The 26,094-nt window shown below is 36.4% G+C and overlaps 1 protein-coding gene across 1 annotated transcript in view; it reads right to left on the bottom strand.

The window, feature by feature from the left end:
• Positions 1-26,094, bottom strand: part of POLA1 (DNA polymerase alpha 1, catalytic subunit) — a 204,025-nt gene that overhangs the window by 17,712 nt on the left and 160,219 nt on the right. The window lies entirely within an intron of this gene.

Below are 26,094 nucleotides of genomic sequence, written 5' to 3'. Positions count from 1 at the left end.
AATATACAAACTGTTTTCAATCAACAGATTTCTTTATTACAGCGTACTGCATGCTTGTTACTGCCTCTTTTCTATATTGAACCCTTGATTGGACAAGCATTTTGAATTTATCATGGACTGTGATTGCACACATCAAACAAATTAAACCTGCCAATCTCTTTTTGGAGGATATCCTTTATATGTACTATCACTGAAGAGTACCCCGAGTATATTTGTGTAGGAGAAATGGGGAAGGAGGAAATTATTATTATGGCAGAGTCAGAAGACATTCATTTTCCCATGATATGTAACTGGCCTTGCATCCTCTTTTTCTTGTTTTCCAATGAATTATTTTATAAAATAAAAACATAGTCACTGACTTGCTCAGTGGCTCAATGACTGTTTTACAGTCATCAATGTGTTTTTCCTTTTGGTTAAATGCTAATCATGTTGCAAAAATGAGTTGGCAATAAGAGATGAACTACCCAGTAAGCCTGAAACTGATTTTCCTTATGTTAACCAGTTGCAAAGCCAGATTACACAGTTCTTTGTAGAGTAACAGAACTAAAATGCATTGGCTTTGGGTTATGCAAGCCTGTTCAAAATGAGACTCAACATCATACAGCTTCCGACTATGCAAGTGGGATTGAATTATAAATTGAATTACTTAAAACGAATCCATCCCAAAGATGAAGATATTGGGAAGCATTTTCATTTAGAAAGGCAGTTCAGAGATGACCTTGGTTTTCAACCAACACAAGTGGGAAGAAGTCTAAAAACAGAAAAGCAAATAAAGAGAAAACCCCCACAAAATCAAAAACCAAAACTGACCCAAGTCAAGACAAGCAAAGACAAGTCAAGGAGTGAACAAAACCCATAGAATAAATTAGAAAAAGTACTGAAGGTATCTCCTAGCAAGACTTGACTAAAAGCATTCAAAATTCTTTGCACTTACTAAAGCTTAACATAAATTCCTCTACTGCAAGTACTCATGAAACTGAGATATCCTTATCTGGAAAACACTATCAGCTTCCTGCTTTACCTGCATCATCACAGAAACATAAGGAAAAAAGGACACACTATTCATGCTGCTTTTACAGCTGCTGAGCACTGAATCTTCATTCAAAAGATAGAGGTGCTACACTCAGCTTTGCTACCACCTTCCAACATTATACTGGACCAGTTGCTGATTTAATTCAGGCTTCATTTTTTGTTCGTAGAACAGGTTTCATGGCACCTCCTCCTCTGACGGCCTGCTTCTCTTGCACTGCAAATTCAATAAGCAGGAGTGGTCTTCAAAATTGCCTATTTGTGGTGCATCAGACCTCTAGATAGCAGCATAATACAAATAATAACTAATGATGTGAACCCAGGCTTCTGAGAGAAGAGATGGTAAACCAGTATACTACATTTTCAATTTTTGTTTCAGAAATGCCTCTGCTGGCACCTGCTGAAGATGCTCAAGTCAGAGTTACCGTAAGTCATTCTTAGTGAGGCACTTTAACAGTTTGAATACAATTTAAATTTGGGCAGTGTTCAGTCTCATCAAAAGCTCACAGGTCAAGGGTGAAAGCCCCACTTCTTGTCTCTGAGAGAGGAAGGAAAGAATATAACAGAGGACCTGGATCTTGACACTGAGAGCTTGTATCTATAGTTGGTATTCATCTTCTTAATTTTGCTGAAACTGGTAAATTAAATTTTGATAATAATAGTGAAATCGGTTATCTAGCATATGGTAAGAGTCATCTGCACATTTCAAATGTGGCGTGCAAAACCAAGATAAAAATCAACAGAATTGCCTAAACTTCTTAAAAGTTTAATTATAAAGCTTAAAATGAAACTTCAAGAAGAGTCAGCTGCTCTGCCTTGCTTTTATTTGGCACAGTTTCTACTACACAAATTAGGTATTAATGGTGTAGTTGTTGCTCTGATATTCATTAAAAAGAAAAAACCCAAGAACAATGATTTACTGCAGCGAAGACTGGCCCCTCAAAGAGCACACTGAAGATAAGGTGCAAAGATCAACACTCTTTGAGGATGGGACAAATAGTCACTGTCTTTTACTACTGCTTTCTATTTAACTGGCTGACTTGCTCCTCTGCAATAGGCAAACTACCTTTGTATACATTTTAAATAGCAACACTGAGCTAGTCAAATTCCTAGTGCCAGTGATTAATAAAAATTAAGATTAGAAAGCAACATGACTGCCCAGAGTGTATTAATGAATCAGGCCGCCACATGCTCTGCAGGAAATAAACCGGGTTTAACATGCCCTGTGAGCTGTTGCTTTCAAGAGCCGTGTGGAGCTGGCAAGGCCACTCTCTGCTGTCATGTCCTGTAAGTGAGAGCTTCATGTGGAGCTGCACTGCAGCAACAGTTTAGCTTTTGCAAAGGGAAGAACATGTTACACATTGCCCTGTCGATCCCACAACACTGCCAAGGAAAGCAAAGTCTCCCATCCATAAGCATAGATGTCCATTTTCCTTTTATAAGATGTTTTATTCTTCACAGCATGGGAACATTTCACAATATAGCACACATAACACTACAAATGAAAAAGGGCCATATTCAGTTTGACTAAAGGTTGGCCTGGCCTCAAATTCTGCCTTGGAAAAAAGAAAAGCAGATACTCTGGATGAACAAAGTAATTAAGCACTGACACAGCCCTGGCTTATGAAACAGCTTCCAGCAACCTGGAAAGTCCAGTAACTTCTTGATTTGATGGTGCTCTCCCTACACAGAGTACTCTGGGTCAATTTTTCCTTCCGCAGATGTTTCCAACTACTTTTTGAACCCATGTGAACCTTTCAGAATCTGTAACAACCTAAAAATACCTTTAAGCATTTAGTACTATTTTAGTGAGCTACACATGGGTGTCTGCCTACCACAGGCAGTCTTGGTGCTCTCTACCTGAACACATTCAGTAGGTAAACACCAGCAGTTACACATTGATGGCGGCACTCACTTCTATTAGAAGCCTACCACTCTTTATTGTATCCTTCTTCACCACATGCAATAAAACCAGCAGTTACGAGGATACACTCAATAAGGCCAAGCTTGCACATGAAGAAAAATACTCAAGAAAACTCAAGTTGAGAAAAAAAATTGAGATATTAATGCTAAAAAGTTTCCAATACCCTACCTTTTACCACATTTACATCTTCAGTAAGAAACTACCCTCACAGACAATGAAACGGGTGAGATGCGTTAGGGCACGTATAGTAAGTGTCATCATTCACCAGGTGGGAAGGAAAAATATTAGCGTTAAAATAGATGCAAAGGTTTAGTGAAATAATAATTTGTTAGAGGTCATGGAAAGTAATGCTTCCCTTTTAACTCAGTTTTGTTCTAAGGCTTGGAAAGATGTAAGCATGTTGTGCCTACTGAAACTGTATTCACTTATACAAATATGCCTTTTTTTAATGAGACAGAAACTGTGAAGATGTTTTGATGATACCAGGTACTATTCACAGCCATAATGTTTTTTAGTATACACAATCACAGGTTCAGATGAATCCACAATTTAGACGGGAGGAACTGAGCAGGAAAATGAACTTTCTAGCTTACCCTGTCAGACAAATCAACTGCTCTGCAGACAACAGACCCAAATGTTTTCTTATAAATGTTTTGGATTTGTGACACTGAAGAAAATTATGGTTTTCCATCTAATTAAAAACTTTATATGAAGATAACAACTAGAACTTGGTCCTCACAGAAACTCATCTAAACAGAAGAAATATTAAAGTGACTAAAAAAAAATTACATAGACCCATTGAATCTAGGAAGGAACATGAACACTTTGAGCCAAGAGAAAAGCCTCAGAATCACTGCTGAGAACTGGCTAATACAGTTGATTAGATTTCAGTAAATATTATGGCATTAGATTGATATTGGCAACTGCTTCCCAAAACCCACATTAAGCCTCTAGGAATTCTAAGTAACCCACATAGGGATTCTCATATACTGTGCTCACACTATGTTTTGGTCATTACAGCAGTGAAAGTCCTATATTTAAAATTATTTTTCTGATACCTGAATCACAAATGTGAACCTAAGCTGGTCAGAAAAGACCTGGACAGGTAGGTGCATCCTGAGAAGACACACAACAGTTTGAGAGACTTTTTGTTTAAGGTATTTAGTAGGCATGTTTAAAATTGACACAATTATTTTGTACTGGGAACATCTCCCTCACTATATTTTTTACCTACCTGAAAGAGAACTGGATAAGAAAGGGTTTTTTTATAGTAGGAATTAACTTGCACTCCCATACTGGCTAGTGTCCTTTGCATTATTAATTCTGCTTCTGCAAATGATTGTTATGTTCCTCCAGAGACACACTATAGGTTTGAGCATGAGTTCCTAAACTCACGTAAGTGTTACTCAGGAACCTCTCTTCACATGGGCAATTCCTGGTCAAAGTAATCTGTACCTTCAGTGAGCTACTCTTTGCATTATCAGTGGATGCTTAATAGAATTTCTTGAATAGAAGATAAATGTTTTCTGGCACCCTGAAACAGGTCTCTGAAAATCCTGAAGCTAAAAAGAATTGTCCTGTTGTTTACCATCTGTGAAGATAAATTATACTGGACCACTAAGACAATTTATGAGAATATCTAAATATCACAGCTTCCGCTTTAATATTTATGTTAAAGGAAATACAAATCAGATGTCAGCTTTACTTTCTTCTCAAACACAACATTTCTTAACAAATTAGACTTTAAAATAACAAAAAAACAAAATGAGATTGTGAAGAAGACAGTAGACAGTATCTAGATATATCATAAATACCACCAATGCAATTTATTCCAGGAATGGATTTATATGAAATAGCTAGTAAGGATTTTGAGTGCAACTAGAATTGAAGTCTGGTGACAAAAATCAAAGTCTAAACTATAACATCTATGGAGACAACTGATAAATAACCACAAAAACTCACTGGAGACACTGAAGTTACTCAGAAAACCGGAAACGTCTCATGACTTCTGAGATCTGCTTCATCAGCAATACAAGGGCTATAGCTGTTTTAATGACATGTATGAGACATACTGTCTTTAAGTATCAGTATTCTATGATAATTCCTCTTCAGTTTTATTTCTTGGTCATGGGTATCCTAGAGGAAACTATTATTTTTGAGAGTTTAACTGTTATGTTTTAGCCACAGAAGCTACTGTGGTGGGTTTTCTTCAAAAGGTATAAAAATAATACTTACATACTTGAATTAAAGGGAAAACACTAACTAATGTTAACTTTAAGCTGTTGAGGGTTGGCATGAAACCTAATTTGACCAAGTTACCACAGCAACTTTTTAAGGAAACATCTGCTTCAGATCCAGTTGGCTGTTGGTAAATCAAGGGACTAAGCTAATGGAGTAGAACTCGCAGCCTGACTTTTCTCTGGATTAGCAACCACTACCTGGACACTAAGGTGTACTGACTACCTTCCCAAAGGATTTATAGAAAAGGAAATAGTCGTGCACCGAACGACATGTATAGCACTGTAAGATATTTTCAAAATGCTGGAATAAGTAGTAATTTTTCTGTGCATAAATTACATTAAAAGCCTATGCAATATTTTTCAAAAGTAATACAAGAGTTCCTGTTGAAAGCTACTGTGTATCTACTGTTCTTTTGCATTAAGTTATGTGCAAATATGAAAAATTTGCTTTGAAATACGAATTTAAACTGATACCACTTTGCAAACACCAAATATTAATGATGTTAATTTTCAGGACATCTACATCTGAACAAGTACAGGAGAATAACAGAGAGATTTATTTTCAAAGATAACAGTAAGGCGAGGGATACAGGGAGTTTGTGTAAAAGTTTATTGTCAGCATTTCTATTGCCTCTCAACTAGAAGATTCTACCAAGCTTCCTGTAGGTTATAAGAAGCTACCAGTTAATAAACTGTGAGGAAAAGCTTTAGGAAACATATTTTATTATTGTGAACACTGCAGGAAAATATAGTCATCTGATAACCTGGAAGAAGGAACATCTTTATAACAATACACTGTCATCTCTATACTGTCTAATGTATGCTCCAGTGCCTCCATATTTCAGAATGGACAGTTCTGTGATCTATGGATAACAATTGTCTAATTATGTATGAAGGTTTCAATGCAGCAGCCTACTGATCAGTAACAACTTGGATGGTATCAAGAACAGCGTATTGGTGAAATGATAACAATTTGATTTTTTCACTCTCCACCTTTGATGTATATGTAGTATTGTGGAATGTGCTTTCAGAAATGAGATACCTAACACTAATAAATTATGCACCGATTATAGATGACCTTTGGAGTTGCTAAACGTACAGTCACAATCCTGCATTTAAAAAAATCCTGCTTTTCACTATAATGTGTGAATGTATGAAATTAAATGAGGCTTGCAATATAATCAGCGTGGTTGGCTGCTTTAATATATTCCATTTCAATTTAAAATCACCGCAAGCCAAGAGTGACGAATCTAATTTGATCAGTTGTTCACAAAAACACTGAAAAGAGATGTAAGTAGACCTATCAACAGCTGGTAACATGGCCAGCTTTCAAAAGCAATTAATTGTTTTTAACACAACCGCAACTCTTAAAATATTAAAAACCAGTTAAAGCCGTGCAGTATTAAAAAAAAGGATAGCGGAAAGGAATTCTTACAGTAAAAGCATCTTACACATCAAGTTATTGTTTAAAACTACAAAAGCCAGAAAATTCAAATAGAAAGATCAAATCTCTCATAAAAAGGTGCAGTCAGGTGGTGCGCTAACAGCAATAACCCACTGTAACTTGACTTCATAGGTTTGACTGCTCTTTATGAGATGTTTCAATTGTATTTCACATTTAAATGGATTTTATGAGTTCTTGCACATATTAAATATGCATATTTGACTGCAATCAAATAAGTCCACAGATTACTAATAACTTAGTATAAAGCCTGCCATATGCAAATAATACACACTTTCAAAAGCAGAACAAGCTCCTATATAATTCACATAATTAAAAGTACATAGATCTCATTATTTCCCACTCAAAAAATACTGAGAGCAATGTTGTCTTATCTACCATATCTGTCATGCTTGCCATACCTTAACTTTGTGAATTTTGGTCCTGGAGGCTGCACATTTTTATCTGGCTGAGAAAATTTTTCCAGAAGCTACTGAAACTAATTCTGATTAATGAGACTGAAATTTAACTTACAAATGGAACACCACCTTACCAGACTGCATCCATTCAGGCAGTCACTAATTAGCATCTGCATGAGAGGAAATTTTTGAAAGCGTTTCAAATCAAGCAGAATTATCCAAAACATATCTTAGATTGTAACAGGAGATGACTGGTAGACAAGTCTTTTCTGGAGAATGATGATCTGGTGTATCAGCACATCAGCACTGTTGGAAGACTTGAAATTCAATTGCCATTTACTTACTCAGATCATTACCATTGCCGATTTGAGGAAATTACTTTCCCACAACATCAGACATAAGGACAGTATACGCAAAAGTAAAACAAGACACCTGAAAGCAAATTGCTCTGTCAAAAACCAGTCACTAAAACAGGGAAGATGACAACAGACTAAAGCACCTGCTGCTGCACAAAAGATCAACTATAAACAAAATAAAAATGCCATTTGTAATCTTGTTTTGGATGAAGCATGTGGCCACAATTAAATGCTGTTGCTTTAATTTGCTTATGATGAAACCACAAAGCCCACACCCTTGGTCAAAGAACAACCACCACATGAAGTATTTCACCCAAAAACCTTGAAATCCTAAGAGATAAATCTATATTTAATAAACACTTGGCACAACTTACTCATGACTTTTTGTTCAACTGCTTGATAACAGCTAGCTTTATCCCAAGTTAAGCGGTAGACTGTTAGCTACAAATCAACACTGTAACAACACATTTTTAAAATTTGAGCTTTTGTGACAGTCTCAAATGTCTGAGATCTAACTCACTGTCATTTTCAACGTTACTCACCTTCACCTACTTCCCACACAATATTTTACACATTAGGAGGCAAAACAGATCCCCAAGCACCAGCAAAAAAAGGTAAGATGAAGTGTATCTCCCCTAAAGGGAACATGCTGTACTCCAAAAATAAAAACATTTAATAAACCCCTGCCCAACTTAAATTAAATGTTTATCTGACTGTGAGGAGCAAGACAAATGTGTAATTCTTAGTGACTTAAATCATTCGAGAAAAAAAACCCCACAGAACCCGGCTGCTTAGATATTTCTGGAATGGCTGCCCAACACATGATTCTTTCAGACCACATGCAGAGGAGTCCTACATCATCCTCTAGAACAACAAATACTGCAGTACTTGCTTGCAGGGGAGCTATACCTATAGGTACATAGCAACTGTCTATGCACCTTCAAGATATGTATTGAAATAGAAATTGCCAACATACTGCTCTTCCTGGATATACTCATGTGCTTTACTAATACAGAATTTTTAAAACACCACCACCCCCCCCTTTTTTTTTTTTTCCTGTCAGGCTAATCAATAATAAGTACTTATACCCCCTTAGAAAACTACTGCGCATTACAGAGTCAAACTTCTCAGAAAACAGCTGCCTTCATGAGTTGCTGGTGCTACAGTCACCTGGTGTTCGTTACCACTAGTATCTGGGACTGGGAACATCCAGTTCTCTAGTACCACTGGTTTACAGATGCTGGTTTACAAACTCTGTATGCTAACAGCACAGACAATATGCAAGAATCATCCCAACACACACTGACAGAGGGATATCTTTTCCTCTTTCACAAGACAAGAGTTGAAATACTCCACTGTTACTACCCCTTATCCTTTGTCATGGTCCTGCACACTGGGAATAAAATTTAACTGGGAATAAAAATAAACCATTATTGGCAAACGTGTGACCTGTTCCTAATTTAATTAGACTTTATCAAAGATGAAGAATCAAAAAAATAATTATTCACTTCACAAAACGCACATGGAAAGCCACCAACTGTTGTCCACTCCTGGTGAAGCTTATACCCTCTTCAGGAAAACAACTTGGGCAAACTTCCTGAAAAGCAAGCCTTTCACAAAGCAACATGACAAACTACTCCCTGCCAACTTTAACTTGCCATACTGGGGAAATGCATCTGGAAAGATGAAGAACCACCAGGCTACAGCACTTGGGAACATCACCCCTGCTCTAACCCAGCATACAGTCACGTTAAGAAATATATTATTCTGTTTTAGTACATCGGTCAATTTCTGAAAAAAATGAAACCCAAACATTTTACATTTTCTAAAACAACTTGTCTTTTCCTGTTTCTTCCTGAGTGCTCCTCCTGAATCCTGCAAATTCATCACAAGACACTACAGAATGGATAAAACACACACCTGCAGCTATTCTGATACAGAGGTTGGCAAATTCTTTCTTTTCAAAGACCCCCACCCATATGACCTACAAGAATTTGTATCCTCTATCCTGCCCTTCAATGGAACATAAGACCGGCCACTCTGAAATAGTGAGAGATCACAAGCTCAGCTGCCAATAATACATCAAGGACACAACGACATACTCTGTCCCACTGATGCAACCAGCCCCACTACTAGGATGTCAATACATTTGTTTTCTTTCTTCCCTAGGGAAGCATGTCTGCTGATGATCTCCAATTTGTGAGAAGTCAGCAATTTTGAACAAGGAATATAGGAGATATGTATTCAGCACAACAATGGACATGAAACAGGGAAGCAGGTTACTTGGGTACCACAACATTAAGTACTTTCTGACAAAGACTGCATTAGCAGATGACAGGAGATTGAACACATAGCAAACAAAATGCTTTGCAGATTTTCCTGTCCTTGATGTTGCAGCTGATCTGGAAGAGAATGTGCAAAGTCCCTCATGCAGAGACAGCCTTTGATCTTAGTGTACTAACTTGATACACTTACAAAACCATGTGTGCCGTTTGTTTTCCACCCTCTTTAAAGAGGGTCTACAAGTAAAATAATGGATTACTTGAGGCTGCCCTGTTACAAGGAAATATATTGTAAACGGCCTTCTTAAATCAACTTTGTAAATGTATTTTTTCCTTTTTCATGCTTGACATTCAAGCAGAAAGAAGAAAGATTATGTGCTATGATCTGTAGAATATTAAATTCCTCCTTGGGATAACTTCGTCTGGAGTTATCAAAATCCCTGTATTTACTGAATATGAAAAAGCAGAGGTTGATGGAGTTGACTTTTAACTGCTAAAATCTTTTGTGGGTAAAGAATAGCTATTAATAGATAACAGCTATTCACCTTGAAAATGGTAAATTAATTTCCAAATGACCCCATACAAGAAGTTCAGTCTCTAGACTTGTCCCTTTGAAAAACAGCAGGAGCTCAGAAGAATTACACCCTCTGCTTCTCTACAAATAACCACAAAACAACAGCCTGCTCCTGTGACAGAAGCCAGAACAGAAAGTGCTTTTTAACAGTCTGGTTTGCAGACCTCACAACAGACTTCTCTGAAGGAGTGGTGGGAGTTACGGCATTCTGCCTCCTTGTGGTTAACATTTGTGACTAGATGCCTTTCCCTGAGTCTTTACAATTAGCTACATATACTTCAAAGAGGCCATTCTGGGATGTAGAACTGGTTTATTTCAGAGCGCCGTGATCTTCTCACTTTGCTTTAGCCAACAGAGGTTAAAACTGTAGAAGGATAAGGAAACTACTTTGATTCTATTTTTTATTCTTTGATTAAAAACCTTGAGGCAACTGGAGTGCTGTACATAACAATTTTTCACATTTGGCATCTAACATGGTGAATTCATGGACTAGGTCTCTGATACAACTTTTCCAGGAATACCACTTTCTAGATCTGAACTAGCCACCCTAGGTCTCCTTTATAACCAAACAGGAGGCATTTTTCGGATGTGATTCATACCAGCCTAGTACAAACCAGATGAGCCATGTCCCAAAACTGTCCAATTCTCTCTGTCTACACAGGTTGATAAACCCACATACAAATGCTTGAACTTTGAGATCTCAAAGCCAGTGGAGATTAAGTGTATTTCTTTGCAGGGAGTTTTCTTCAATACTAACATTTAGTGTGGAATGCCTGCTTTGCTCTACATAGACAGTAAGAGAACAGCAGAGGCCTTGTTCACACAGTAACTCTGTAATAGGCTGAACGTGAGACAGTAAAGAAGGCCAACAGCACCCTCGGCTGCATTAGGCAGAGGATCACCAGCAGGCTGAGGGACATGACCCATCCCCTCTGCTCAGCCCTGTTGAGACACACCTGAAGTGCATGGTCCCTTGTACAAGAGAGACATGGACTTACTGAATCAAGTCCAACACAGGGCTATAAAGATAATTACATTAAAGGGACTGGAGCATCCATCATACAAGGAGAAGCTGAGAGAGCTGGGACTGCTTGGCCTGGAGAAGAGAAGGCTTAAGGCAGAGGTCCTCATCGATTTGTATAAACACCTGATATGGGTAGTAAAGAAGATGGACCAAGACTCCGTTCTGTGGTGTCTAGTGACAGAACGGGAGGCAGCAAGCATAAACTGAAATACAAGAAATTCCAGGTAAGCGTACCTTCCTTTTTCACTGTGAGGGTGGTCAAATGGTAGAACAGGTTGCCCAGAGAAGCTGCAGAGTCTCCATCTGTACAAATACTCAAAACCAAAGTGTACACAGCCTTGAGCAACCTCCTGTAGCTGACTCTGCTCTGAGCAGGGTGTTGGACTAGATGATCTCCAGAGGTGCTCCTTGCCTCAAGTCATTCTGGGATACTCTTGATAAGGCTGAAGTGGTATCTTCTGTGCAGAACTGCATCTCGCCTCTCTTGTGTTCATACAAAGTGTCACTTCTTACAGTCTTGGCACCAGAAACATCTTAGTTCATCATCACTGCCAGTAGAGAGGGGAAATGTATGCAGTCTCTTGATCTGAACTGTGACCCTTGGGGTTTCTGAGCTATGTCATATTTTAACAGTATTCAGGTCGCATCTCTACTAGGACCTCACTGTTGTGCATGCAGCACGAGCGACAAATTTTGTCTCAAATATCACCATATACACGCTGCTTTGGGAGGCATATCCAGTGGTGGACCATCTATGGCTGAGCAGAAAATCCTACTCATGGAAAGATGATGTATCTTCTGTTTACTCCTCTCCCCACTTTGCACCTACCAAAGCAAAGCATCAGATGGATTTCCTCTAAAGCAAAGAAAACCTTTATGCATACCCCCACTCATTCCTGAGCTCGCTACTGTTGCCTACTATAGCTCATTTCCTAAACCATCATTCACCCTTTTTTTTAAAGGCAATGTATATCAGCTGAAAAGATAACCGTGGCTTCTTACTGTATAGAAGACCTGTCAGTGGTCTGATTTATATAATCTTTATAATTGGGATATATTGCACTAGAGAGCTTTGCTTTATAATGAAAAGTTTGTTTGACCTTCAGGCATTCTTTGGGCCTCTCCCAGTTAGACCCAGTTGTTAACACAAAGCATCAGAATTGCTGAAAAGTCTTAAATGTAAAAATTTCTGTGTAAATTCAACAGTACCTTTTTTCCTGAGTGCCATTTGTAGTTCACAGTCTGCAAAAGAACTAAATTTTTTAAACCAAAATATATATACCAATTTGAATTATGCTAAGAACATGGTTTATCATAATAATGGCCTTCAAAAATGTACTATTCAACAGAAATACTGGCCTACTCCAGACATTTCAAAAACATCAGCTTGCAACTGCTGAAGAAACTTCCCAAGAAGGATGTACTCCATCTGTAAAACTGCTGATTTCTGCAGCGAGACTTCCTCCCAAATAGTATTTTATGTTTAGAGTATGATAAAACCAACAACTTTACCACATACTTTTCCAGACTTTTTCCCCTCCCCCTTTCCACATCCAGAACAAGATACAAAATGACCACTTTTCAAACAACTCTAACTCTAGAATTCTTTCAGAGATGACTAATGCCAATGTAAGGCTTCTGACTATGATCGTGCAATGGTTTTCAGTAATACATACAGATGTTATTTAGCCCTTCCCTCATCAAGAAAAACTTCTCACAGGATGACAAGTACACCCATAATGAAATTCAAGTTTGGGGAGCTCCTACTGGAAATGCAGGACTTAATTTTAACCTCACTGGATTCAAACAATACATAAAAATAAAGGCTACATTTTGTAATGAACTATTTCACTGTCAAGCTGTACTGCAAATTAGTTTAATTTACTGTTGCCTCTCCAAATCCTTCCACATTTCTTTTTCTAAAAGACTCTGTCTTGCATTTTTTATATTGTGAATTTTGTTGTTTTGCCAAATTCACTTAAAACATCTGGTTTGTTATGTCTTTATTCTTTGTTTGCACTAATCCTCCTTCCTTGTGTAATTCAGAACGTAAATTTCTCCTTTCCTTCATAAAATACAACCTGTTCAACAAAAATCCCCACATGAATCCCTATGACAGCCTAATAAAAAGTGACCTTAGTATTAATATTTTGTTTTCCCTTGATTACAGTACCAACATAGTGCCATGGATTTGGATGTGACAACTGGAAGTTCTTTACCTGTCTCTTAAGAAGTGAAGACCAAACAAATAAATAAACCCCACAACTCTTCTCTCCCCATGAAAAAGGAAGGTTTACTCTGTAAGTGCTATGTTACAAAAAATCCTCAACAACTCAAGTCCTCTCAAAGTGCAACATAACTTTTGCAGTGTAATGCTGAACCAGTAATATTGCTTTTACAGTCAGGGTAGACACACACAGACAAGTAACTGAAAGACATTCTAATGTATGAATGTGTAACATAAGGCTTCACCATGGTAATTACCCATTTATCTTATTTTGTAATCTGTGGTTATATCTTACCTGTCTTGCATTTATCCTCATAAAACCTCTGTAAAGTCTGAGTGTACTGTTACTCTCCTTGCACATCTAATTTTTGGTGAAGGATGCTAACCCAATGGTAAGCCTAAAGCTTTAGTGCCAATAAAGTGCCAGCACTTCAATCCCTGGAAGAATATGGGTCTAAAACATGCAGCAGGTGACAAGCTCCTTCCAAAGACTCTCTAAACAGTAAGACTATTAAACAAACAAACAAACAAACAAACAAAAAAAAAAAAAGAAAGGAAAAAAGAAGTGAAGATAAGGACTCCTGAAAGCCTAGCATGCCTATCACTTCTAAAAAAAAAAAAAAAAAAAAAAAAAACAGAACTGAGGGAAGGAAAACCAGAATGCACCGATGCACTGGGACTACAGGTGATGAGTTGCTGCCATCAAACCCACTCTCTTATACTACATGTACTAGGTACTATAGTAGAGTTGAAGACAAACATTTTACCGTGGCTGCCATAACTTGAACTGCTTCTTTTTTTTTCACTTAGGAATACTTTCACTTTCTGAAACGTATTTTTACATTGGAAGAGCTGAGCAAACACAGGATCTACATGAGTGAGAGAGAGCGCTTTTTGCCAAGGCAGCAGAGATACCTGGAAACAGAGAAGCAGTGAGAGCAACAGCCAGCCATGTCACAGGTGTCTCAAAACCCACTGGTAACTCAGGCAAAAGTGGGTGCTGGAAGGACAACTTAAAATAAGGCATATTTGGTCACCTACACCCTATGGGTCAGTGCAGCATCAGTATTCACTAACAGGACTGAGAATACATGCAAAAATCCCAAGTGTCAAATGCCATAATAGAACAAAAAGGATCCTTTCTGTTACTTACTAGAAAACAGAGGCATGCTCATATGTTAATAGACTAAACACTGAAACAAAATTCATGTTTTGTCTAAATAGGAACTCCTGACAGGATACTTCTGATGTTTAAAATTTGCCACAGCAATACAATAAAACAAAAATGAAGCAGACACTTCAGATCATATTCAAAACTTCAGAAAGTCATGTACACGTCAGTGTAATTTCTCAATATCACAGTTTTCCTTTTCTGGAAACCCTGAGAAAATATTTTTTTCCTGTGTCCTTATAACCAGGTCACCTTTGCGGCTGCTTGCATCACTGTGGTATCTAAAGTATGGCTCAAACAGCTGATAAATCTTTGGAGAGCAGAAAAGGAACAAATAGAAATACTGCTTATAAACTTACATCCAGATTTTCAGAAACTAAACCTTCAGATATGAAGCTCTTTTTCTTTCTTTCTAAATGCAGCTACTAAAAGAGTTGCAGCAGTTGTGCTTCACCACATGCATTCATTTTATGTTTCAACATCTGCTGCTTTTGCAAAATTATGGACATAATTGTTTCCAACCAAGAAGCTACACTTTTGACTTCCTAAATTAAGTAATATTTGAAACAATTGAATTATGTGTCAAGTTATCATGAAACTGCAAGCATGACAACCAATTTCAAATCCATTGATTCCTGTACAATGCCAAATATAAACTATGAAATAGTAAAAGTTTTCCACATCAAGGTCTTGGTTACTATAGTTTACCATTACTGTTAAAAAGCATGGTAGCTAATATTCTTAGCAAGTATGACTGTATTTGTTTTGGTCACTCACCACTAACTATTTTTCATTAACGATGTTTTAAACAACAGATTCAGCTCTAGGAAAAAAAGTCAAAAGAAGTCTAATTTAAGGTGACTACACATGTATATGATGTGTGAAAGTGTCAAAAATAATACATATTTTCGAATTTCCCTTTAATGCTCCTTTGCTCTTCTCCCAAAATATGTGACACAATTTCTAAGAAAAATATTAATCTTATAAACATGCTACTGTTACGTTGTGCTGGCTATTTATGCCACATATATTGTTACACCAGAAATATAAAACAATATCGTAAGTAGCTAAATGATTTAATTTCAAGTCTGTAATATTCTATTAATGTAAAATATTATTTGTTTTTATCATCTAAATAAACTAGCTTAGGCTGTCACTCAGTCCTTTTATTCATTTTTTGTTTTGTCTTACTGCATGCATCTCTCACAAAGTGAAAAATGTCTATTTAAAGATAAGTGGAAATACCACAGCACGTAACGTTTTCATGTCAAAATAATTACATTATTATATTCTGAGTTAAATAATATAAGATAGGAAAACATTTTGATATGCATTTGACAGTTGTAATCCTGGCAGGATCAAATCAACTTCTTCCAAAATCATTTCTGCTAGATAAAAACAAAGAGCTCCCTAACCTGACCAGCCACCCCTCTCACCCATCTAAGCCCCCTCACGGAAGAGGGACAGGACAGGACAGATGAATGTCCTGCTGTATTTTTTCTCCAAGGCTGAACCACGTTTTGGCATCTCACAGAAGACTCATTTGTTCTCAAAAGAACAATATGGAACTACTCTAGCCTGAAATTTGAAATTTGGTAATTTGTAACATGAAATTTGGTAATTAGATTGTTACAAAGATATGATCCTCAAAATAACTGGAAAAAAAAGAGAGGTGGTTCTCTCCCTTTGCATCCTGTCTGTTCTTTGTCACGGAGCAAGCGTGGCTTTGCCGAGAGAAAATGTGCAAGTGGAGGCATGGCTTGCGAGGCAATGAGGTAGCAGTTGCACTCACACGCTTTTCTGAAATATGACTCCAAACAGTTTCTCGCGCACACTTTATTTTCATGGCAGTAACACCCGTGGCTTCAAGTGCTCAATATTTTTTACCCACCCAAAATAGATCAATCTGGATCGGTTGATACTGCCACATTCTTCTGATAGAGAGATGACAAAAATGTAATACTCCTTTATAAAGGGAAGTATTTTTTTATTTAATAAACCAAATTTAAACTGCATTTAGACACTTCTCTGTCTTGTGCTGCGTTTTTATACATATATCATGCACCATTTTTGTATCCCCTATGGACTAAACCAAATATTTTCTGTTATGCTATTCTCTACATGGCCTTCTAGTTCTTAACTAAGAGAGCAATTTATCTCCATCCATTTCTTAGAGAAAAGAGCATAACTATATTTTTATCATGTCTTTGATATAAATCCTTTGTTTGTTAAGGATACAGAAAGATATTTCAAAAGAAATGTCTCCTGTGCAGTTATTATACTTCAGTAAGTATAATAATTAAAATAATTTTATTTGCGGCATTAATTTAAACCTTGGAGATCAAATAAGGATCCTGTTTTCACAATCTGTGTTCACCAATAATGACTCTATGTATTTATTTTAAAGGTCAATATAATTCAAACTGGTTTGGAGACAAATTCTCCTTAGGACTTGTACACTTAGCAGATGTGAGTTGAGGCAATTACATTTAACATCAAGATGATGACAGATTCACATTACCTGCAGACCCAGGTCAAGTTTGGGAGCTTAAAATAGCTTTTGGCAAGTATACAGTAAAAGAGTTGCCTTATGTAATAAGCACAGAAAAATTAAGCAATGATACACATGCAACACAGTATTACGGCTTGAGATGTTCCACAGAAATTTCAATATTCCAGTAACATGTTTTCTTCATGTTCCTCTTTCACCATTTCCCTTCTAACACAGAGATTACAATGTTCTTCCTTTTTATTAGTATCACAAATTGTGATCACTTACTTTCTTACATTATCCCTTTAATATGAATTCTGTTTTCTGTTATTGAAAGTATTTTCCCCTTGGTGGCTTGCTTTAATACTGTGACATAATCAATGCATGCTTGCTGTCACAATGAGTGCTGAGAGAAAGCTTTGTATTTCTGATGTCATTTTGATACCTCACAGTGTTACAGAATGCAAAACATCACCAAATCTAACGTTTACAATACTCTTCATTCCATCTACCCAAGGCAGCACATGACGTATGTAATATACAGAAAACAGAGTCTCTACCTGCCCAGTTTTAATAAAATATCATGACAAAAGAACCATAAAATGTCCTGAATATTCATTTTCTCTAACACGCAGTAAACCATCTCTGGTTTCAAACTGCACTGTTAGACAAATTTATAACCAAGTATGTGCAACAGTAAGTAATAAATCAGCATCCAGACATGAACATATATTGACACAAGAAAACAAATTTTAAAAAAGCAGTTTTACTAAAAAAAAAAAATAAAAAAAAAATTCTTTGGCCCATGAGAAATCAGCTGCATTCTCCCTGTCTTTTGTGGAGTCAAGGTTCCACTCCACATATAAACAGCCATAAACAATACTTTTCCGAACATCTTTATAGCTGACACCAGGTACCTGAACCATATACCTTAAATCAAAATATAAATAATGAAGTTACAAAGGTGTTAACTGAAACTATGCAACTTCTGAAGTTCAGCTACAGAATCTTTAAAGATATAAGGTATCAATGACAAAAATTAAGAGGCTCCAAATTTGCAGGCAATACAGTCAAGGTTTCCAACCTAATTTTAAGGGAAGTAAAGACATGAAAGTCCTTCCACAACCCTCTCAAATTGTACTGTCCATGAAGAAAGGTAAAAGGAGAGCTGTATTATGTACAACACTGTACACCATCTTCAGTAGGTCACTGGTCTTTTAAATAATCTCTAGTGAACAAATAAGATTTCAGAAAGTTTTTAGTAGATAATTACACTTCCTGATTTTGTAATTAGTGGAACTACATGTAATTACATAATAATTATGACGGTAATTACGTAATTAAGATGTATAATTATGTAGTAAAAAACATTATGGAAATAAAAGCCATCAACTGTATAAGCACAATACATTTTTAAAAATAAATTCTGTATCATCTGTTTAAAGCTACCATTTTCCTCAAAATATCAAAGTGATTATGAGCCATCACTGGCAAGTTCTAAAATACGTTTCTTATGAGACTTAAAAATCAAACAGATAATTGTATCTCTTTAAAAATCTCTTTAAAGACTTAGCTTTACATTATCCTTCTGATGCCTAGGCACATGTATACCGAATGGATTATACAGAGTTAATTTTTTTATATTTACAATTGCTATTAATTTTTTTAAAAAAATTAGCATTGATGTCAGAATTCTGGTATCTGAAAGACAGGAAAATTTTTATTTTTAAGTATCCTGCCATGTCTATCAAAATTAAGGGTCTTCTGAAGGAAAAACACACTAGTCTTGCACTTTCCACTAGAGAAAAGTGCTTACTGCTGTGTGTAGTACTAATCATTATAAGAAGCCTTGTAACTTCTGACTTTCATTTAACGACATAACTGTCTCCCATCAAAAAACAATCCCCATCTTTATTAACAGAGATTAAACCTATAAAAAAAAAGTCCGAGTTGCAGATGAGAGAGAAACAGTGAAGAAAAAAGAGCTTTAAAAAATATTTTGTTTAGAGAAATTCACAAGAGAACTGACAAAGGAGACAGATGACATTAGAAGGACTACATCACTGCATGGGTTACAAGCATGTATCTATATACTTAAGTAGGAAAAAAATCCTTAAGTACAAATGAGAAGACGTTTCTGTTCACTTTCTCCCACATACAGAAAAAAATAATCTATCAGTAGCATCAGGATATTTATTTACAGAGGTCAAACAACCATTCCAATTCATGAGGAGTCAGAAGTTAGTTAAACCACTACTTCATGCCACCTGCAACATTAATACAGTATGCAAGGAAAAGCAGTCTTCATTAATCAAATTCATTTTATCAGTGGTATGAGCCACAGTAAATGCACTCCTGTCATGCCACAGATTTCCCACATTGTGGACATGTAACTGTTTTCACTCATTATTTTAATTTATTTCATTCACAAGCAGAGGAAATAACAATTCATACCTCCAAGAGAGGTGTCACTGCCTGTTAAGTTTTATGATCAGAGAAAGGTTTATAGAAATGTAAGGTGTAATCGGGTTTACTTAGATTTTGTAGGTTTAACAAAAAGACACAAGCAGAAATAGAATGGAGAATAAGTTACACTGAAGACATTAAAAATGTCCAACTGGGAATAAAAAAATGTATCACTATTATGAGAGAATAATTTAAGATTTAAAGATCAGGTAACTGCCCATACATTACTTCAAAAGGGTAAAAAAATCTACGGTGAATAATTTTCAATAGTTTTTGCTTTCAAAAAAGTTAATGAGATTTATAAATACTCAAGAAATGGTGACTCAAATTTAAAAAAAAATGTTCAGAAATCTTCCTCTTCAAAACAACACATTAAGGAAAAATGAACAAGTGCTTCTGAAGATATACTCAAAGATTAAATTCTTTAAAATTATTATTTTACAATCTCTTCAAAACAACATGATTGGAAGACAAAGTACTTGACAGCAAATGTGCAGAAGAGTATTTGTTTGCTTGGATGTAGAGATCATCCCTATAGTGAATCGAAGTCTTAGAGATAGTGTCTGGAGATGTGACGCAAACATAAATGCTTTGTTTATCGAACTGTACGCTCTGAAAAGAGATATGCCAAGTTTCAGCTGTTGCCATCTTAAAAACAAATGCATACATACATATGCACATAGGTTATTTATATGATTTCTGTTTATCTTCCCCTGGAAAGCACATGTAGATGACTATATTCCAATTTTCATTTATTGCAACAAGTACTTTTTTGTAGTCTTCCTGCCTGTAGATTGATTAAAAATGTGGCTAATTGTTCTGATGCCAGAAGTCTCCATTTCTTTACACTAGTTTCACAATCCTTCCAGCCCCATCTCACACCCGCCTTCCTCTCTTTATCTGACTGAACCTCCACACTGTATCTTGGAGGAGGAACACCTCCTTGCTCTGGCCCATCATTTCAACTCCAGCTGCAGCCAGCCTGTCTCCCTCAGCCTCTCCACTTGTCACCAGCCAACAGGAGGACATACACAGAACCACACTGACACGCAGCTCTTCCAACATCCCCATTATAAATCGTCTTCCTTCAAAGAGTTATAAAAATAAAACAACCACTTCAACCTGTTATTTGGCACACCAAGTTATGAACAGGCTGTGGAAAAACACCCAACACTGAAATGACATGATTCACACAAATACTCAGAGCTGAATTTTATGGTTTCATGTCTAGGTCACACAGCTTAGAAGAGTTTCATTTTTCCCAACACGTTTTTGTGGTTTATTCATCCATAAAGTAAACTAGGCACTTTTGGGGTTTGCATGGAGGGGTGGAGTGAAGCACACACACAAGCTGTGATAAAAGAGTGAAAACATCCTCTAAATATTCATTTCGTTTTTAAAACTGCAGTCTGTAAGTATATGATCAAAACAATTATATTCTATTTCCACAAAGTGGCATATACTTTGAAGATGTAGGTCTTCCTAACAAACAGGAATTTAACCACTTTCCCCAAAGTTCTTACTTCCATCCTCACTTTCTTCTGCTTACCCATTAAACATACATGCCCAGACTTTTTTGAATCCAGTAACCATGGGCTCAACAGTTGAAAATATTCCATGAAAGAATATACCACAGCATCTTTGCAATTTCTGTCCCTGAAGTACTTAAATGCCTTGTGAACATTTGTGACCTTCCCTCTCAGAAATGGGAAGGTGGAAAGATGGTGGCTTTCAGCCCCATTCTACAGTATGGAACAGAAAAAAATCCTATGATCAGGATCCTGTTTCTCTAAAAAAACTGCAGCACCATAAACAATCTCAGTCATATTAATGCTGCAGTCATCGTGAATAAGGAGACTGCAGCATCCTTGTCTTCCATGAAGACTTCTATTTGATGCCTGGACGGGGGATGGAACTAGAGACATCTGCGTGAGGCAGACTAGCTGTACTGACTTTACATGGGCTTCGTTTCTCTTCATTTTTAAAGGTTTTCATTTTACTGTAGCAGCAAAATGAAAACAGTAATATCTTTGAATATTTAACAATACCGATATTTGAATGGAATAATGATATAAAGCTTGCTACACTCTATTTTGATCTCCTGATGACATAGGCATAATATATTGGTTTCCATTTCTGAAGTTAAGGTGTACAGAGCAAGCACACTCCTCTGTATGTATTTAAACATCACATGTTTAAAATCACTGATAGTTTGCCGATCTTTTTTTCATCCAAATGAACAGAGGATGCTACTTCTTTGCTACTCCTGCTGCTTCTTAATGCGTTGACTGTTCACCCAGACAGCAATATCTGACTACATCCACAACCCAGCTTTGAAGAACTAAGTGTAAGAAAGCACTGAAAACATTTTGAATATGTTACTAGTCACAATGAAGCATCTTTTCCTTTCTTGATTAAAAAAATAACTCAGAACAAACAGCTCTTATGGTATTATTGGTATCTGTAAATCAGGGGTTCTTGCACGGTGATATTGAAAATTAAATTGTTTTTTAATGCAATATTAACTGTGCAACAGTTCCTAATTTAGAAAGACAGCAAAGAATTTCAAAATTTCATTTTGTGTAGTGTGAAAACTAAGAACCTTGCACTGTATCACAATGTTAACATATTAAACTGTTATCACCATGACAGCCCTTAAACCTCCAAGTAAACAGAAACATTTGTTTGTAAGATAAATGCTATTATTAAGACTAAAGAACCCTTAACTATATAATCCAGATATGCCTGGATGGTATAATTGACAGCTAGCTAACTTCACTAGTCACTGAAACAATGAAGACCAATGTAGACCAACCAGCTTATTTCTGATTCTTACAGGAAAAAGATAGACCAAGATTATACAGTGATCACAAATGAAAACACGAGTGAACAATGTTGTTGCAAATGTTGTAAACTCCATACCAGTGTAAAGAGAAGAGTGGTCTGCAGAACATGTTAATTAATCCTGCTGTATTCCACTCTGATAGATCTGACCTATTGAAGATCTATAAAAAACCCAAACATGCAGAGAAGTGGGAAACTCTCCTGTTTCTCCAGAAAATTCAGGTTTGTAGTTTGTAGACAATGTTGTACAGGTTCTAAATATGTAAAATTCTAAGAGAAAGAAAATATTGTCATCAACCACTGTGCATGGAATAAGCTTCAGAAAGCAAAATTCATCTTACATTTAAAGAGCTCTCTATAGTAAATATGGTGAAGCACTAGAAGAAATTGGTTGTAAAACCTGACAAGTTGTAGAACCTGCATCACCAGAGGTTTTTTTAAATTTACCCTATCTTTAAAAAGTAGGCTGTGGTATTGATCCTCTTGCAGGAAAAGGGAGCAGGTTGAATGTCTTTTTGAACTACCACTGATTTCACAATTATTATTTTAGATTCCCTTTCAATAAATAGTATGGACCTTCAATATAAATAACTGAACAAACAAAACCTGTTCTGTAATTAAAGTTTTGTAATTTGAAGAGGCAAGCATAGAAATCACAAGTGAACTTGCAGTGAAATCTCAAGGTTCTGAATGAGAGAAGACATGAATTCTTTCAAACTACAGTGGAAACACATTTATATCTTGAATCTCCAGCCACTGAAAAATATTTATTTTTATAGGATACTCCATGATGAGTAACAACCTAAAGCTGCTATGAAGAATAAACAGACTCTACAAGAAGGGAGAACAACCAGTCTTTAAAAACTCAGAAAAAATAGCAATAAAAGGTAGAATCTTCTAAGTCCATGCAATTTAGGCTTTGAAAAATGTCCCAAAACAAAGCAAAAAACTTCCACAAACCAGAATTAAAACAAGAGTAAATAAGTGGTTTAGTCACATAAAAAGTAAAGAGAAGACTGAAAACATCAAAGATCTACAAAATCTAAATTAAAACTTTGCCACCATTTTTGATAAAAGCAATGATGCTGATGACAGGTCAAGGACAGAATGGCTTGTGAATGATGGCATGGAAAAAAAATTTTTTGGCTTCCAAGGGAAAGTAAACATGAGTTTCGTATTATGAAAGGTGAGTTCACTAAATTTCCACTTCAAAACTACAAGAAAATTGGAATATGAACATTATTTTAATTCTCCAGAGTTTTGAATTAAGTATATCAAATCAGGAACATATATTACTAGAAAACAGAACATTGGTATCTAGAAAACCAAAAGGTGACGCAAATAGCCACAGGCAATTATCCACAAGTTCTGCATATATTTTAGAGCAAGAGAAAGATGACTTCCTCTTAAAAGATATTTGAAAAATGGGACAAAATGGTACATAGGTTTACCAGACTCACCTAGTTAGGCTCTTTGAAGAGAACCACTTTTCAAAGGAAAACTAACAGATCTGATTTATCTGGCCTTAACACCTGCTGCAGCACCAAGACTGAAATCACTGGCTGGCTGAAGCATATTATAGAATAACTTTTAAATAGCTAAGAAAAAGATAAAAATACACCGTGCTGAAAGGTAAACTCTCCAAGAGAACAGATGGTCCTAGCACAGTTCTTACAATTCCTTGAGAATTACTCTGGTAACTAACTTTATTGAACTTTCTCCAATTAGCAGTGAGAGCCAAGAAACATCTTCTGATTAAGGCAGAAGGTAGGAAATTATGTGAATGAAGAAGCCACCGTACTATTTTTCAGACATAATTAATTAACCTTGAAATCTAAAATTACAAATGAGATTAATCAGTCCAAAATGAATGAAATGAAGAAAATTAAAGTAAAACAAAATGCCATGAACCTGAAATATGAACTCATGGTTTCAAAATGACTGGAGGAAAAAGAGCTCCCTCAAACCTCAAGATTTATATCATTACTTATCTACAAGTTAATATGATACGGCTATGAATAGGGCATAGGTGCATCAGCATCATAAGCATCAGCAGAGGTTCTTGCAGCAAACATACAGAGCCAGTGGATAGACACTGGATAGACACCATCTAAAATACCACATGATTTGTAGTTTCTTATACTCAAAGATTAATTCAACCTAGAAAAGACTGCACACAAAGGTGCTAAGAGGAAGGATCATGCAGCAGAGAGCAAGTCCTACCAAAGAATGCTGAGTGTCTTTGCCCCAGTTTAAAATGAAATGGGTATGTTTCTACTCTTTCCAAAAGCAGAGTGAAGAACATGAGGGAAGAGAAAAAACAGAAACACTTAGTGAATGGATATCAGCCATAAACAAGTTAGAATGGGAAAATCATAGTAAGTTTTCAGCCATCATAGAACAAGGGTCTGAGACACATCTTGAACAGCAGCGAAATGGGAAGAACCACGCACAGGTTTTAAAAATGAAGTGCCATAAACTTGCAGTCCTTAGAGATGTGGTGGTTTGCAGTAGCAGGGGATTGGATGTGATCACCCATGAAGCCTCTTCTACTCTTAAGTCCTTTCAGCTAGCAGTAGCATCCACTATATAACATTCCTTCAGTACATCTACAAAGTTACATTAGACTGAGAAGGCTATACAAAGGTGACCTTTGGATTCTCACTTAGCAAGCACCAGAGTGAGTTCACTGTCTTAGAGGGATTAGGAAAGGAAATGAGAACCTCTAAAAGAAGAAATCTAAGTACAACAGGCCAAAACCAGACTATTTGCTTATTTGAGCATTTTTTAGCTAAGAGATTACTCTATTTAATTTTCATATAAGGCTTATCAAAATAACATTTAGAAAGACTGAGCCAGCAATCTTGCTGGTGATGCAGGGCAGGGATGTCACAGCAGAACAGCTATCAGAGTAGTAGTCTCCAGTGGTAGCACCTTTTCTTCCCAGGCACAGAACAGCACAGAGGATGCAGTGGAAGTGCTCTCTGTGGAAAACACACTTCAATGGTGGGACCAAACATGGCTTTATTCAGGATTCCAAGTCAACCAAGCACTAGCCCACCTTCAGAAATACTCTTCTGTCAGTCTGAAAATCATTTAGCTGCACAAAACCCATGGATCCATTACAGCTTAGAAATGTTTTAGTTCAGAAATGTTATGGTAATTGGGAGAAGAAAAATATAATCTTCCTAACATTAGCTTAATCTGTATATTTAAGAGAGCTTCATCGACAATTAGCATTAGTGCCTTTCTTGTGCCATCATTTTCTCCCGGATAAAAAATGTCTCTTCAATATTAATAGTTGAATAGTTGATAAAAGTTTTAATTAGCTTTTCTTTTAGATGTTGTATACATATGCTTTAATTAATCTATATACTGAGGCTGACATGTTCTTCAAACTTCAAGCAGAGATTTCTCTAATAGTGTAACATGCAAGAAAAGCATTTTTTCCAAAGTGTAGTCACTTCAAAAGAAGAAAAAAGACGTGATCTATTTTTACAGTGGTTAACTCCAACACAACACATTCCTCTTACAGAGGATTCCTAAATTCATACTTTCTTCTATTTTCTGTTTTAGATTACAGCCTTGTAGTTCAGATCTGCAGAG

This window comes from Athene cunicularia (genome assembly GCF_003259725.1).
Source record: "Athene cunicularia isolate RWA chromosome 1 unlocalized genomic scaffold, athCun1 chr1_part1, whole genome shotgun sequence".
NCBI classification, from domain to species: domain Eukaryota; kingdom Metazoa; phylum Chordata; class Aves; order Strigiformes; family Strigidae; genus Athene; species Athene cunicularia.
The sequence above is the reverse complement of the archived record's forward strand: the minus strand, read 5'-3'. Positions and strand labels throughout refer to the sequence as shown.